Source organism: Panthera uncia, chromosome B1 (genome assembly GCF_023721935.1).
Source record: "Panthera uncia isolate 11264 chromosome B1, Puncia_PCG_1.0, whole genome shotgun sequence".
Lineage (NCBI taxonomy): Eukaryota > Metazoa > Chordata > Mammalia > Carnivora > Felidae > Panthera > Panthera uncia.
Window position 1 is genome coordinate 47,427,366 of NC_064811.1, and position 11,948 is coordinate 47,439,313.

At 33.1% G+C, this 11,948-nt stretch overlaps 1 non-coding gene across 1 annotated transcript; it reads left to right on the forward strand.

The window, feature by feature from the left end:
• The first annotated feature begins 6,550 nt into the window (after positions 1–6,550).
• On the forward strand, positions 6,551–6,700 carry LOC125924157 (small nucleolar RNA SNORA62/SNORA6 family). The gene has a single exon (XR_007458323.1). It is a non-coding gene; the product is annotated as a small nucleolar RNA SNORA62/SNORA6 family (small nucleolar RNA).
• Positions 6,701–11,948: the final 5,248 nt, after the last annotated feature.

Consider the following 11,948-nt stretch of genomic DNA (forward strand, 5'->3'; position numbering starts at 1 on the left):
TAGTAGCTGCGATAGGAAAGCAACCCAAGTGTCTATCAATAGACAAATGGATAAAGAAGATTTGCTACACACACACACACACGCGCGCGTGCACACACACACACACCAGAATATTACACAGCCATAAAAAAGGATGAGATCTTGTCATTCATGACAACATGGATGGACCTAGAGGGTATTATGCTAAGTGAAAAAAGTCATACAGAAAAAGGCAAACACATATGGTTTCACTTATATGTGGAATCTAAAAAACAAAGTAAATAAACAAACAAAATGCAGAAACAGGCCCATAAATACAGAGAACAAACTGATGGTTGCCAGACGGGAAGGAGGTTGGGGAAATGGCAAAAATGGGTAAAGGGAATTGAAAGATACATGCTTCTAACTGTAGAATAAATTAGTCAAGGGATAATAAAAGATATGGGAGAGGGAATATAGTCAATAGTACTGTAATAGCCTAGTATGGTGACAAATTTAGCTACACTGTCCAATATGTAGACAACCAATTAAATGATTGTGCTAATTTATTTCCCGTAGTGGACATGTCTATAAAAGTAGAATTCTATATTTCTAACTATATAACCCTAAAAATTTAGACAACATGAAATTATTATTTTTACACATATCAAAGTGAGAAAGTATCTCCGTACATGTAGATTTATCTCTTCTCTGTAGTATAATTTACTTCCTTTGGGAATGGAAATAGTAAATACTTCCTTTTAGAAAAATTTCACTTCTGTTTATAATCTCTATTTGGGTTTTAATGTAATTTGAATTCTATATGTAGGTCATCCTTAACCCCCCCCACTCATATTTTAAGTGATCCCCACTTTCTTAAAATTTAGAGACATATCTGATTTTTAAAAATATAAGTACATTAAATGTAAGTTATGTACATTCGGGGTATGGAATGCAGTGATTATGCTACTTAGAAAACATTCAAATCTGCAGATAGTTTCATTTACCATGCCTATCCATTAAATTGTCTAAACTTTTAGGTTTAGTATACATATATTATTTATTGACTTACAAATAAAAATACTAAATGTTTGATTAAAAAATTGCATAGTGTAACATATAAACTTGTTGAATCACTATGTTGTACACCTGAACCTAATGTAACATTGTGTGTCAACTATACTTTATTATATACATAAATATCTATATATATCTAGATCTATATCTATGTATTTATCTATATATATATATATATATATATATATAACAGAAAAGTATTTCACTTTCAACTGGGAATAAAAGGGGTTTCTAAATAGGGAAGTGATGATATTGATATTGATACTTGAAAAGCAAATATGGAGATATATATATATATATACATGCATATAGGGTTATGATGTTATTATAAAATTTCAGTATGGAGTGAAGAGGGTCTCAACTAATGACATGACAGTTGAAATAAAAGGAAACCCAATGGGAAATATTTTTATGATCTCCTGGGGGAATGAATTAGACTTGTATCATGGGGCACTCTAGTATTTCTAGTTTGGACAGCTAGATGTTTTATATCAGCATTAACTATTTTGGAAAATATAGGCAAAATAGCATATTTGGAGAGCTAGAAATCAGAAAACATATTAATCTTAGCTACCCATCACTAACAATGTTCAGAAAAAATACAGATTCTTTGGAGGGTGTAGATGACTTTAGGAACATAATACAGAAAATAAAAGGATAAAAATACTTTCACATTTTTATTTAAAAATGTGTTTCATTTTTGATATTTTGGCACAATGCATTTAATTGCCCAGGTAGGTTAAGTGAATGTAAGCAACAAAAAAGATATCTGGACAGCTGAAGGGGAAGGAATTTGTAGTTAGAACCAAGTGAAGGCATATGATTATTCTTGAGAGACTATTAGAAGAACCTGTCCTCATGATGTAATATAGATGTTTCTGCTGTAATAAAATATTGCTCTATCAAGTCCTATTAGGGATTTTAGCTTCAGTTTTCCTACTTCTGATGTTAAATGTAGGATTTTGTTTATTAAAAACCTACATTTTTTTGCATGCCAATTCACTATTTTCTCTTTAAGCATAAAAAGAGAAACTAGTGCTTAAAAAAACTATTCTTATTCTTATTCTTATTCTTTTATTCTTATTCTTATTCTTATCAGACTGACAAGAAGCAGAACAGCATCTTTTATGGAGCATGAGAAAAAATTTGAAGTGTTAACATTTTATTTTCAAAAGAAGTAATTTTGACAAAGATTATTTAACCTTTAAAGGATACTTTCATATTAAGTCTGAAATTTTCACACAACAATTTCAATAAAATAAGGAATACTTGGAAATTATAGATTTCATTACTTATACCTTGGGAATCAAATTTTAGCTTAAATTTTAGCAAGATTAGATCCTCTAATCTTGTGTTATTTCAATCTATTGTCACACTTTTTTTTTTAAGTTTTTATTTATTTATTTTGAGAGAGAGAGAGAGCAAGCAGAGTAGGGGCAGAGAGAGGAGGAAAGAGAGAATCCCAAGCGGGCAGAGAGGAGGAAAGAGAGAATTCCAAGCAGGCTCCGCACTATAGGCACAGAGCCCCATGCTGGGCTTGAACCCATGAACTGCAAGATCATGACCTGAGCTGACCAAAAGTCAGATGCTTAATTGACTGAGCCATCCAGGCGCCCTTATTGTCACACTTCTAATAAATATTTGGGATTGATTATTTCATTCTTATATGTTTAAGAACTAAACATTTAATATAAAATGTCCCAAAAAGATTATCCAGTGTTAATTTGGTTACCATTTGGTGTATAGGCTTTCATATCTATATCAATATATAAAGTTTTTTAAAACTATGATCAACATGTTTTGATGATCTTATATATTTTTCCTAGTGAGGATATTGAAGTTATAATTTTGAATCAGTAAATTGTGTTCCATTCAAAAGATATACCAAAATGTACTTAACCCCTGTCTTTAAGAGTGGCATATAGAAGTTATATCCAGTATTTAGATAGTGTAGACAATGTCAATAAAATTATCTTGATGTATAAATTGTGTTTTTTTTGTTCAAATATTTCCTTATTACATATTTCTGGAAGGAAATTTCTAGGTTAAAAGGCATTCCTACTTTGAATGTATATATATTTTTTTAATCTGGGAAAAGTGTGCTGGTTTATTCTTACTAGCTGTGGATGATTTTGCCCATTTTCCTACATCTTTTACAACACGAGCCTGTTTCAATTGTTTAGATTGTGGAAACAACGTAGACACAGTCCTGAATCTATTAGGAATAAGCATGAACATTATGTTTCTCAGCCAGAAAACAAAAGGAAGCAAAACACTTGCACTGAGAGATAAACTATAAAAAACTGGGTCACTCTGTTTACTTGTAGGCTCCAAACTCAATAAGATCCCAGGTATTTTCCATAAATTGTTAGTTCACTAATGGAAAAACTCTATCTTGGATTTTTGCACAGCTCTTATCTGAAGAAAAGACTTTGTGGATATGATGATGACAATGTGAGAAAGTTGGTGGGTTTTTTTTTTCCCTTAAACAAGCTAAGTGTAAACTCAGTATGTTTGATAATTCTGCTGTGTTTGACAAATTTTTTTTCAATATTGTTTTCTTTTTAATTTGAAGGCAAGTGCTTTAAAGCTTTAAAGCTTGAACTTCTTTCTCAATTTTTTGAAAGCAAACTTATGTTTTTAATAAACATTTGGTCTTTGTATCTCTCTCAGATGTTTGTCCATCTCATAGGTTAAAAAATAATTTTTAAATTTTAAAGCAGCTTATGATTTTAATTACTAGGTAGTTCAATATCCTTTTATAGATCGATGCTTCATTTGTATTTCATCTTTTGCAAATTTCTTTTATATATCTCTATCCCTGTTCCTATTGAGTGATTTTTTTTTTATAACACTGGTCTCCTATACATTAAATATATTATTTGTTACATATGACACTAATTTCATTGTTTTGCGCTTTTTTTGCCAATCATTTAAAATTACTTTTGTTGTCAAATCCAATGTCTCAATGTCTCATGTTTTAGAAAGCCATTTTAACCCCCCACATTTGAAACATATTTATCTATTTTCTAATACATTTATGATTTTATTTTTAACATTTAAATTATTAACTCATTGGGCTTTCAGGCTAAGGAGAATTGGTTTCAAATATCAGCTTTGTGCATTGCTTGTTCAAAGCGGGGACAGGTTCAGTGTTCTTTGAGTCTCACTTCCTCACTTTAAAAAGGAGTTTGATAGTTTCCAACTCATTAGGTATTTGTAAGGATTAAATTAGATAATTCATATGATGTTTTAATAGACTTCTTGTTGATAGTAAATAATAAATAATGAGGAGGAGGATTTCTGTGTTCATACATAATAAGAATGTACATAAGTATATGTAGATCTTGTATGTATAGACCAAAACATCAATAATATACCAAAAACTTAGCTAAATGTAGAGATGTAATTATTTGGACAGTCGAGACATACTTAATGTCAAAACATATATGAATAAGGCTTGAAAGTAATTGAATTAAAATGTTTTCAGTCCCATTTGGAACAGCACGGCAGATGAAGCCTTGCTCATGAATGCCAGACATACAGAGAAACTTCTTGTGCATGGAAACGACTTTGGGCTTTGGAGTTTTAAGTCTTTGTTTTCCTACCCTTTTTAATGAAATGATACAATAAATAATGAATGGTTAACAGTGATGGCAGATCAACAGGCAAAGATAAACACAAAAATGATACAAGACAGAGTGTTCCTGTTCAATATCCTCCAAGTAGTTGCAGATTTAGATTGCTTCTAGGCATCCAGGCATCTGAGCTATCACCGGGAATATCTAAATTGCTTTCTCACAGGTTCTACAAAGCACTCTCTTTACTTTATCTACTCATTTTAGATGGCACCTCATTGAATTTCTCCTAGCCAATTTACTTTCTGCAAAGCTCACATTTCTCTTACAATAGAGAAATTTCTTTAGCTCTACTCTTTTAACTTTAGCTTAATAGCATGGGGGCTTTCGTTAAGTTTCACTGTCAGCAGAACAGCACAAATTTAACATTTACGTGATCCATTTCTACTAAATAGCAAAAGGAGAAAGTGTTATGCCAAGGGCAACATGGGTATTAATTTTCCCTATGGTTTATTCAATTACTTGAAAGCATCCCCAAAGAAAACTAATATATTGATCAAACCTAATTAGTGTCAATTTACATAAAACCATAGCATGAGTTACTTGTATGCTTTATAGAAAAATAGAAGGTTTAAGTGAAAATAACCCAGGGGAATTTACAATTCAGACTCATCTGGCACAAAAAAACACTGAAAGTATGAGAGTAAAATGAGACCAAAATTATTATCTTATTATAAAAATTATTTAATAACAAAAATATTGAATTTTAATTAATTTTATATGTTAAAATGTTTATTTATTTATTTGAAAGAGAGAGAGAGAGAGAAAACATGAGTGGGGAAGTGGCAGAGAGAGAGGGAGACAGAGATGTCAGCACAGAGCCCAATGTGGGGCTTGAACTCACAAACCGTGAGATCATGACCTAAGCCAAAGTCAGAGGCTTAACCTGACTGAGCCATCCGGGCGCCCCTAAATTTTAATTGTTTTTTAAATTGCTGTCGCATAACACATTTTATATAAGTATCTATATTTAGTTTTTTAAACACAAAATATAGAAATAAAAAATTTCACCAATAATACCATCATCTAAAGATAAAGAGTGAGAATAATGTTCTAGTGAATTTTCTTCCAGACTGTCTCTACACACACACCCACACAGACACACACACGTGCATGCGCGTGTGTGTGTGCAATGTTTATTCCACTCTTTCAGTTTTATAATCTATTTTCTTTTTTTTTTTTTTTCCTTTTCTAAATTTTATTCTAGAGAGAGCACATGTACAAGCAGGGTAGAGGGGCAGAGAGAGAAAGAGAGAAACAGAGACAGAGAGAATCTTAAGCAAGCTTCATGCTCAGGACAAAGGTCTGACATGGGGCTTGATCCCATGACCCCGGGATCATGACCTGAGCAGAAATCAGAGTCTGGTGCTCAAATGACTGAGCCACCCAGAGGCCACCCTTTTTTCTTTAACATGAACTTATTAAGATTTTTTTCTTATCATTTCTTCATGCACCAAGAATTTATTAAGCAAATACCATTTGCTGCAACAATGCTACTTATGTTGTAAACAAAAATTAATAGAATAGTGATTGCCATTCCCTTGTAGAATTTATATTCTGATTGAACAGATAGATAATGAACAAGAAAATTGGATAAATAACAAAAATATATTTCTGTGTATATGTTTGTGCATAATTATAGATAATGAAGAAAATTATAAATAAATGTAATCAAGAACTGAATGGAATGAGTATAAAAATAAGGTGGCTAAAGATGATATTTTACAGATGACATTTGTGCTGGGCTTTGAAAGATTAAGAAACAGCAAACTTTATGTTCTGTCACATGGGAATAATCTTAGCCAAAGGAAGCAGGCATGAAGGTCTAACAGAACAAAAGTTTTGTCTCGGAAAAGCAATAAAAAGATGCCAATTTCACTGCACGCTGTTAGAGCCTGGAGTTGACGCCACTGGCTGGCCAATGAACTCACGAGTGTAAGCATATGCTTTGTGAGGAGCAAGTCTTTCGCTAACACCACAGGTCTCTGACCCAACGAGTGTAGTTTGATAGTAATCTTGCTGTAAGTATTATATATATATAGACTCTAGAGTCCAGTCGGCAAGAAGACAGAAGAGGATGTGGTAGATAGGCAGAAATCAAATCATTCAGGGTTTTAGTTTTTGGCTTTCTAGTAAGATTGAAGTACATGAACTTGAGCTAACTAACCTTTGACTCCTTTGACCAACAGAATGCAGCAATAATGATAAGGTATCTATTACAGGTCTCCTCCTTAAGAACTTTAGATCCCCATTTGCACTTACGAATCCGGTTGTCATATAAGAAGTCGAACTGCCCCGAGAGCTTGGCACTTGAGGAAGCCCAAGCTGGTCGCATGGAAAGGCCATATGGAGGAATACTGAAACATCATACATAAAAGTAAAGCTATCCACGATGCTCCAGTCCAGCTCAGTCACTAGCCGAATGCAGCTAACGGAACACCCCCAGCTAGTAAGATGTAAAGCATAACCACCCAATCAATCCCTGCTCCGATTCCTGACGAACTAGATTATAAAAAGTAATAAAATAATTATTTTATGCCACTTAATTTGAGGATGGTTAGTTACACGGAAATAAAGGAAACAGTAAACCTATAGAGCCATACCTCCTTTTATTGCACTTTAGTATATTTTGCAGATACTGCATTTTTTTTAATAGTTGAAAGTTTGTAGCAATCTTGCATGAAACAAGTCTATAGGCACCATTTTTTCCAGCAGCATCTGCTCACTTCAAGTCTCTGTGTCACCTTTTGGTAATTCTCACAATATGTCAAATTTTATTATTATTATTATTATTATATTTATTATTATTATTATATTTGTTATGGTGCTCTGTAATCAGTGATTATGACTCCCTAAAATCTTAGATGATAGTTAGCATTTCTTAGTAATAAAGTATTTTTAAAATAAGGGTGTGTGCCTTTTTTTAGACATAATGCTTTTGCACACTTAATAGAATACAGTATAGGATAAACATAACTTTATATGCGTTGGGTAACAAAAAAAAATCATTTGACTCACTTTATTGTGATATACTTTATTTCAGTGAGCTGGAACTGAACCCACAATACCTCCAAGGTGTGCTTGCATTATAATATAATGTTATATAACAGCAAAAAATAAAATTATAATATACAGTATACTATACTATACTATACCATAATATAACTTCAGGCAGTAAGAGTATGTGTTCACCTTTCGTAAGCAATAGTATTTGTTTACATGTAAAATCATTCTGTTTATTATGCATGGTTCTTTTATAACAATATAATTTTGCTCTTAGGATAGCACAAAATAGCTATCAGCAAAAGGGGGTTAAAGACATAGATGGCTTCTTTATATCAAAATTAATATTTCTACAAAATTTCCTTAGGGTTTTGTTACAGTAAGTTTAGAGTAGCTAAAAGCTGAGTTAAAGTGAGTAGCAATACAATTTAAATATATCCATTATTTGAGGACTTAGTTTTGCCAAAGAGACATGGCCTTTAGTTTTCTGTCAATAGCAATATTATTTTAAGTTCAGAGCCCATATTACATATTCATATTTACCTTATGGTCTTTATCAGGGAATGTCATTTTATGAGCAAGTGTTGGGAAATATAATTAAATAGATGTGACCACCAGTTGACCTGTGAGCTGGACCAGGACCTCATCCCCTCCCCTGTCCTTGGACTGTGGTGCCCTTGCTTTTCCTCCTCCCAAAGGACTGCTCCAAGGACATAGCTTAGAGATGGTGATATGGTGTTGAGAATGCCTACACAATGTACATGACTGAACCCAGTTAAGACATCTTTATAAAATCTTAATATTTGCCAAGCATAAGCAGGGTTCCATTTGATGCCCAGGAAAGTTTCATACGTAAGTTTAATTTGCTCATTAAAACTGCCACCTACCAACTTAGAGTGGTCTGCCTCTTTCTTTGATCTCTCCCTCCCCTCCACGTTCTCCATGTTTAAATTACACCCAGGAAGCTCCTGAGAATGCTGCTTACCCACAACCAGTGAAATAGCCGCAAATAACTTTATTTTTTTTCTCTGTATATTTAGTATTTATTGATTTCCATTCATGACTATGTGTAATGTTGAGTTGTTTCAACGGACTGATAAAGTTAAATATAATTAATATCGTGACAACTCAGTAACAAGAGTGACTCTTATAACTCTTACTGAGCGTAATTGGGTTCTATGACTTGTTCCTAACCCATAGAATATGGATGGCAATGGAATCCTCTCCTATGATGAAACTACATTTTTATTTTTATTTTATTTTATTTTATTTTATTTTATTTTATTTTATTTTATTTTATTTTATTTTTTAAGAGAGAGAGAGAGAGCACAAGCAGGGGAAGGGCACAGAGAGAGTCCCAAGCAGGCTCCACACGCAGCCGGAAGCCCAAGATCAAGATCCTGAGACCATGATCTGAGCCGAAATCAAGAGTCTGACACTTAACGAAATGAGCAATGCAAGCACCCCAGATTAGGTTACATTTTATGGTAAAAGTGATAGGATGTCATTCCTTTGATAATGTTATGTGAATCTCCATCTTACTGAAACTAGTCTTTCTCTCTACTGCCTCTGAAGAAGCAAGAAGACAGGTTGTTAACTGCGTATCAAGCAGCATCCATGGCAAAGAACTTTGGATCGGCTATAGGAGCTTACAGTCTTCCTGCTACAAGGAAATAAATTCTGATAACAACTGGGATGAGCTTGGAAGGGGATTCTTCTTCAGTCAAGCCTCCAGATGGGAATATCACCAGGATCGTGAGACTTTGAGCAAAGGACACAGCTAATCTGTGCCTAGATTCTTTACCCATAGAAAGTGAGACATAATAAATGTGCTTTGTTTTAAGCACTAAGTTTCTCATAATTTGTTATGCAGCTATTGAAAACTAACATGTGACATACTTTGTTTAGACAAGTGCTTTCAGTAGAAATAAAATTCAAGCCACATATGTTATTTTAAAAGTAGCAAAAAGAAAGGAAAATTAATTTTAACAACATATTTCACTTGTTATATATTTGTTATTTGCTACATATGTTCATAAAACATATTATATATTATATAAATTAATCTAATCTGATTATAATAGTAAATATATGTCATATATTTAGTATTAGTGGGGTTCATGGGTGACTCGGTTAAGCAAGCCACTTCAGCTCAGGTCGTGAACTCACAGTTTGTGAGTTTGAGCCCCATGTCAGGCTCTGTGTTAACAGCTCAGAAGCCTGGAGCCTGCTTCTGATTCTGTGTCTCCGGCTCTCTCTGACCCTCCCCACTCACACTCTGTCTCTCTCTCAAAAATAAATAAACATTAAAAAAAAGTCTTAAAAAATATGTTTAGTATTAGTCTATTATATTACATATAATATGTATTTATATTTTATTTTACCCCAAATCGTCAAAACCTTGTCATTTCAATATGTAATCAATATAAATATTATTAATGATTATATATATTGTATATATAATCTATATACACTTTTAGTACCAAAACTTCAAGATCCATTGTGTATTCACACATAGCATATATCAATTTGGGTACTATATTTTATCAAAAATGATTAATCTGTATTTAAGTTTTATAAAATACATCTAAAAGTTTTATGTTATATTAGTTTTCAAATTTAATTATTTCATGAACATTTTATAATTTATATAAATGTTGAATCACTGATGCTAATATATGTCAGCTATACTTTAAGAATAAAGAAAAAATAGTTCATTATAATCATATAAAATTATAAATTCTGCTCTTCACACACTAGACATAGTTTAGTACTCAATAGTTACATTAGGTAGTGGCCACTAGCTACCATATTGAATAGGGTAGGGTTAGACCATGGATTTCATGACCCTGAGACCTTAGGCCCATGTTTACATTTCATACTTAAATCAATTGTTATGAACTTTATGAAATCAAACAATCAAAAAGGGTACTTGTTTTCAATGCAGTTTACCAGGACACCACCCACTCACCTCGTTCTGATTCAGCAAATTAGTAGTTGGATCAGATAATTAAGATGCAACTGGTCCGGAAATCTCATTTTGAGAAAACAATGGTGCTGGAAGCGATCCAGGACAGAGGCGGGATGGGGAATGGAGATCAGTTTGCCTTAATGTCTAGAGCTCAAGTGGGTATCATATACTCCAACCCCTTGTGGCTTATAAATAGAATTTTGGCCCTAAGACCATATTCCTGGGAAATCAAAAGAAAAAGTAAAGAAATCCTAAAAAGGAGACTGCCCATATCTTTTGCAGAAAAATAACATTTCCCTTTAACTTACCCCAACCCTAATGAAAAAATATTAGTAACGAGGAGCTTTGAGTTGTACCTAGGAATACAATATGCCCAGATATTGTTTGGAATATGCCCACATCACTGCCTCCTTGCTTTTATCCCTATTTCAATTACTTTCATTTTCAAGTTTCATTTTCAACACTTGATATTTAAAAATAAATTTAGAGCACAGCTTTATCCTTATGTTATTCTTTTCTTTAATGTTTATTTACTTTTGAGAGAGATAGAGAGAGACAGACAGACAGAGCAGGAGTGGGGGACGGGCAGAGACAGAGGGAGATACCAGATTAGAAGCAGGCTCCAGGCTCTGAGCTGTTAACACAGAGTCCAACATGGGGCTCAAACCCACAAACTGTGAGATCATGACCTGAGCCAAAGTCAGATGCTTAACTGACTGAGCCACCCAGGCGCCCCTATGTTATTCTTGATTTATGTCTAAACCCTAAGAACCTCATCTACATCTAAAATTTCTGCTACCACTTATATGCTGATGGCTTCCACAACTTTATTTTTCTAGATCTATATTTGTAAATTGTACTTACTTGTTTGAATGACTTTTGTCATCTTGAATGCCAACGTTTGAATGACTCATTGGCATCTCAAACTCAATGTTTCAATAATGAAACTTATTTTTGTTTCCAATTATTCTTAAATCTTCTTCTTTATTTTCTCTCTTCCTAAACATACCACTATGTACAAGTTAAAGCCAGACATCAGTGATTCATTCTTGATTATTTTTCTTTCTCATTTTCTCCTTTACTCATTAAAGTGTAGCATTTTATTTGTTTAATGTCTCTTGAACCCTTTCTTTTCTGTTTTGACCATCATTGCTTTGTTATTCATACATGACTACTTACAAACGTCCATGTTAATTCTCTGATTGTTAATTCCACCAATTTTCTTGCTTTTACCGGCCTTTATTATGCCTCCGCATAAAATGGCGCCTCATCATTTTCAGGAAAATTTTAATCTCCCTAGT